The 6,187-nt window shown below is 40.4% G+C and overlaps 1 long non-coding RNA gene across 1 annotated transcript; it reads left to right on the forward strand.

The window, feature by feature from the left end:
- Positions 1–91: 91 nt before the first annotated feature.
- On the forward strand, positions 92–1,328 carry LOC130507526 (uncharacterized). Its single transcript, XR_008942352.1, has 2 exons — positions 92–365; positions 692–1,328. It is a non-coding gene; the product is annotated as an uncharacterized LOC130507526 (long non-coding RNA).
- The last annotated feature ends 4,859 nt before the right edge of the window (positions 1,329–6,187 follow it).

Genomic DNA, 6,187 nt, shown 5'->3' on the forward strand with positions numbered 1-6,187 from the left:
CTGGTTATTCTCCACTGATTAGTGGTTCCAAATAAAGCTTCTTATATCGTGGTTCAGCCATTATATACAATTATGAAATTAACGATAGAAGTGCGATAGGCGACGGCGACGAGAAGTGCGATATTAGGGTTCTCACATGGTTTCGCGATGGTGGGATCCAGGGATCGGGGAGAGAGATCGGATTGGTGTGGGTTCTCATCACGACAAGGATCAGGGTGTGTTTAATGGTGGAAATCCTTCGAAACTTGGTGATCTAGATTGGAAATTGGGGAAAGGAAGCTTCATGATTCGCGGTAGGATTGGCTCAAAGGGAGATAGGATTTCCATCTCATCCGTCTTTATGAAGACGTCCGATGGCTATCAAGGTATTTTGGTTGTGATTTTTGGTTGCTTAAAGGTAAAGGGAGGTATGTTTCGATTTGGAAATTGGGGATTAAGGGAAGTACGATATGGTGATGATTTGAATAATCAAAGCCTTCAGATTCGATCTGGCTTGGATCTTGTTTCAGATGATATTTTTTTGATTCGATTGGGCATTAGTGTGGATTCTAGTTCTGATTGTGTTAAGGATTTCGTGGTATATTATACAAGGGCTAGTGGGAAGAGTTTTCTCTGTATCAGCAAAGTTCTCTCTCTTCTTAAGCATACTTGCAAGAAAGGTTCTAACTTTTTATGTTTCACGATGACTCAGGGTCACTTGATGGGAACTATGGGAGATAAAAGGAATGGGGAAAGTACTCGCAAGCGGTGGTTTAGTAAACAGGTGTGGGAATCTGTTTTGGGGAGTTTTAAGTTTTCAATAAGCTCTATGAGCATTTGTTTCTCAGTTGGTTTACAAGGTGTTTTTATTTTGATTTCTATTGTTGAGGCTTCTTTTGGTTTTATGGGCATTCTATATGCCCGAGCTTCAATATGGAATGGATTTGGGATTTTCAGTTTCTGGAATTGGTTTGGTTCAGGATTTGTAGGCATACTGTTTGGTTGGTTAGTTTCTGTGCAGATGATAATATATGGAGGCTCGGGGATACCAGTACAGGTTCAAAAGGATGGTTACCAAGGGTTTTGTGGTCACCAATGGTTTTGTGGTTACTGGATAAGAGGGGTTTTGTATAGTCATCGGCAGATAACAATAAGGGAGAGGAAACTGATACTTATCAAGCTAGGAAATGAATTCTGTTTGGGCTTCTTTGTTCTGATAAAAGAGAGGAATTGTGGGGATTATTTCTGTACCAGTGTAATATTATTTATACAGGTAGTCAGGATTCCTTTTAATATACGGAATGGTATATTGTGGTTTAAATATGGTGATGTCGTTATTATTAGGAACTTATATCTGGATTGTCTAATGGGCTTAAATTTTGGTGATTCTATTTTTTGGGATCACCAACTGTATGAACAATACAAGTATATACGTACGCTTGACAATATCCTATGGAATAAAGAGACCGGGAGAGGGAAATCGATTTACAGGAATTGGAAATGGAATAAGAGGGGTTATGTTGGTTCTTGGTATAGTGTTTGGCATGAAACTCGGACATGGTTTTCACTTTATTCGGTTTGTTTACACTTGGGAGCTTGCCATGGAATTATCATTTTGGTCATCATGGAACAGACATTGTGGTTGGCCCCTTTAAACCAACCACAAGAAGAAGAAACATGGTATATGGAGAAGCAAAAAGTATGTTATGAGATTTTGTTTTGGGTTTACGGGGAAAAGGAGAATTTCATGACTTCGGACCAATTACGGTGCGGAGATATTGAAGATTTAGTGAGGAACGTGTGTCATTTCTATTACGAGGGGGCCTGGTTTATAACGGAGCGAGGACATAAGGAGTTAGTTTGTCTTATGGATGGATAGATATTACGGGCTTCATCATGCCTATGAATCAATGTCTAATTTTTTTTTCATATTTTTGATGAAAGTATTAAGTTGGAATTGTAGAGGCATGGGAAGTAAATGGACAATCAGTTATTTAAGGGAAATATGGCATCAACATAAACCAGATTTTTTATTTTTATCGGAAACAAAACAAGATCTTGCTTTTGTTCAAGGATTTCAATCACATTTTGGATATGATAATTTAATAACGGTGGATCCAAATGGATCGAGTGGAGGGTTGGCATTATATTATAATAATGAGTTCCATGTTAACATCTTATACTCTAGTGCTAGGATGATAGATGTGGAGGCAGAGACACTGGGAAAGAAAATTTATATGACATTTGTATATGGGGATCCAATCCAGAATTTAAGAGATCAAGTGTGGGAAAGATTAACAAGATATGGTATCTCAAGGGATGATCCATGGTTCATTATTGGCGACCTCAATGAGATCACGGGGAACCATGAAAAAGAGGGGGGACCGTTGCGTAGTGCAGATTCTTTTGTATCATTTAATAATATGATACGTAACAGTGGACTCTTGGAATTCCCGGCACGGGGAAATAAATTGTCCTGGCAAGGAAGAAGAAAAGTTAATGGCAAAGCGACGATGATCCGGTGTCGCCTAGATCGCGCTTTGGCAAATGAAGAATGGCATTCAATGTTTCCAAATTCACATACAGAATATTTAAAAATGGTGGGCTCGGATCACAGGCCGATAGTGGCATATTTAGAAAATAAGGTCGTTAGACGCAAAGGGCAGTTTCGGTTTGACAAACGATGGCTTGGAAGGGAGGGTTTTATGGAGTCCATTACCAGAGGTTGGACAAAGGAGATGAGGAATTCAGGGGGTACCAGGGGAGATGTCGTGTCAAGAATTATCAATTGCCGACACGAGATCTCTACCTGGAACAAAAATAATCCCCCATATGGAAAAGAGAAAATCGCAGAGCTTCAAAAGGCTTTGGAGGAAGTCCAAACAGATGATAATAGATCGCAGGAAGATATTCTGGAGGTGTCTAGGAAATTACAAGAGGCGTACAAGGATGAAGAGGATTACTGGCAACAGAAAAGTCGAAATACATGGAATACGGCTGGAGACCTCAGCACAAATTTTTTTCATGCTTTAACAAAACAGCGGCGGACGCGCAATCGCATAGTGGGATTATATGATAATAATGGAAACTGGGTGGTGGAGGAAAATGGAATTGAGCGGGTCGCAGTGGGTTATTTTGATGATCTCTTTAGTACTACGTCGCCTTCGGAATTTGATGAGTTCTTAGATGAAATTCAACCATCTGTTTCTCAGCAAATGAACCAGCGACTTGTACAGCTTGCTACAGAAGAAGAGGTGCGACAAGCATTATTTATGATGCATCCGGAAAAGGCACCGGGGCCAGATGGAATGACGGCACTTTTTTTCCAACATGCGTGGCATATCATTAAACATGATATTTTGGAATTGGTCAATAATTTTTTGACCACAGGGAAGATGGATGAGCGCTTAAATATTACAAATATATGCTTGATTCCCAAAACGGAGAGGCCGACAAGGATGACAGAGCTTAGACCAATAAGTCTATGTAATGTAGGATATAAAATTATTTCAAAGGTATTGTGCCAACGGCTCAAGGCTTGTCTTCCGGCTCTGATCTCGGAAACACAGTCGGCTTTTGTAGCCGGGAGATTGATTTCAGACAATATTCTTATTGCACAAGAAATGTTTCATGGACTAAGGACAAACAAGGCTTGCCAGAATAAGTTTATGGCCATTAAAACGGATATGAGTAAGGCTTATGACCGAGTGGAATGGAGTTTTATTCAGGCTTTACTCCAGAAAATGGGTTTTGATCATCACTGGACTCAATTGATGATGGAGTGTATTTCCTCGGTACAATATAGAGTCCTTTTAAATGGGCAACCACGGGGACACATAGTTCCGAATAGAGGATTACGCCAGGGAGATCCATTATCTCCTTATTTATTCATTATGTGCACGGAAGCTTTAATAGCAAATATTAAAAAGGCGGAGAATGGAAAACGACTGACAGGAATAAAAGTGGCAAGGGCTTGTCCGCCAATATCTCACTTGCTCTTTGCAGACGATAGTCTTTTCTTCTGTAGAGCGCAAAAAGAGGAGTGTCAGGCTATTTTGGCAATTCTTAAAGAGTACGAAAAGGTTTCGGGTCAACAGATTAATTTTCAAAAGTCATCAATTCAGTTTGGACATACGATTGATGAGGATACCCGTCAGGAGCTTAGGGACATTTTGGGTATCCAAAATCGGGGAGGAATGGGAACATATCTAGGAATTCCAGAGAGTTTAGGCGGTTCAAAGGTCCAAGTTTTTGGCTTTGTTCAGGAACGCTTAAACAACAGAGTAAATGGATGGACTTTTAAATTTTTTACGAAAGGAGGAAAAGAGGTAATTATAAAATCGGTGGTAACAGCTCTACCCAACCATATTATGTCCTGCTATCGAATCCCGAAAACGGTGATGAAGAAACTTACGAGCGCTGTATCCCAATGGAGTCCTAGTGGTAACACAAAAGGATTACACTGGAAATCTTGGGATAAGGTTTGTTTACATAAGGATGATGGAGGACTGGGGTTTAGAGATCTGACGGATGTCAACACAGCTATGCTTGGAAAGCAACTATGGAGATTTATAGAGAAACCAAATTCTCTATTTTCTCGTGTTTTTAAAGGTCGGTATTTTAGGAATACTTCACCCCTAGAACCGGCCAGATCATACTCGTCCTCCTATGGATGGCGCAGTATAATCTCTGCTAGATCTCTGGTTAGCAAAGGACTAATCAAAAGGGTGGGATCAGGATCTTCTATATCAGTATGGAATGATCCATGGCTCCCAACCAACCGCCCGAGACCAGCAAATAAAAAACAAAATGTTCTCTTACCAGATCTTACGGTCGACTCTCTCATTGATAACTCGTCGCGTACTTGGAACTCACTGGCTTTACAGGAAATAATGGAACCTGCGGATGTCAAGATTGTTGAAAGTATACCCTTGAGTAGGGTACAAACAGCAGACCGGGATGGTTGGCACTTTACAAAGAATGGAAAATATACGGTTAAATCAGGATATCAAATAGAAAGAGCATATCCAGATAGAGGGAAAGGGATAATAGAGTTTGGTCCAACAGTTACGGATCTTAAAGCATATTGCTGGAAAGTGCGTTGTCCACCAAAGATGAAGCACTTTCTGTGGCAGTTGTTGTCAGGATGTATAGCTGTTAAAAAAAATTTAAAAGCCCGGGGTCTCAAGGGAGATATTGGATGTGACAGATGTGGAGCGGCTGAGGAATCTATAAATCATGTATTTTTTGAATGCCCACCAGCAATCCAGGTTTGGGCTCTATCGAGGATCCCTTCGCATCCGGATTATTTTCCAGGACAATCCTTGTTTACGAATATGGATTATTTGTTCTGGAGAATCAAACCAGCAATGGACGATCATCATTTTGCGTGGATACTTTGGTACATATGGAAAGGAAGAAACAATAAGGTATTTAGTAATTTGGACATAGACCCAAGGGATACCCTTAAACTGGCTATGACCGAATCTTTACTCTGGTCAGATGCACAACAAGTTATAATAGAGAAGAATCAGGTTTTAGAGGCATCTGAGTCTGTTTTACCGCTTAGACCGGGACGATGGTGTTTTACGGATGGATCTTGGAAATCAGAAGATACCTTTTCCGGTCAGGGATGGTATAGCACTTTAGAAGGATTTGAAGGTTTACTGGGAGCTAGAAATACAAGGGCAAGTCAATCACCCTTACATACGGAGGTGGAGGCTCTCATATGGGCAATGGAATGTATGAGGAACTTAAGGCAGTATAATGTTACTTTTGCAACGGATTGTTCTCAATTGGTGAAGATGGTTTCGGAACCAGAAGAATGGCCGGCTTTTGCAAGCTACTTAGAAGACATCAGGAGTCTCAAGAGAAGTTTTCACAGCTCAGAGATTATTCATATATCAAGGATGCAAAACAAAAAGGCGGATAGCTTAGCACGTGGTGTGAGGCAACAGACGTCGTTTACTGTCCATATGGATACAGAGCAACCAGTTTGGTTTACAGAGTCCACATGAGTCTGTAATCTTGTCGACAAAAAAAAAAAATATCGTGGTTCAGCCTGGTTTGATAAGAATCATGAAGATAATGCCATATGTCCGAACAGGCTAATCTGGAATCATCTAGATAGAAGGTGGGATATCTTCTTGCTCACAACACTTATGAGATTTATTCCACTTCCTGGTTATTCTCTACTGATTAGTGGTTC

This window comes from Raphanus sativus, unplaced genomic scaffold (genome assembly GCF_000801105.2).
Source record: "Raphanus sativus cultivar WK10039 unplaced genomic scaffold, ASM80110v3 Scaffold4704, whole genome shotgun sequence".
NCBI classification, from domain to species: domain Eukaryota; kingdom Viridiplantae; phylum Streptophyta; class Magnoliopsida; order Brassicales; family Brassicaceae; genus Raphanus; species Raphanus sativus.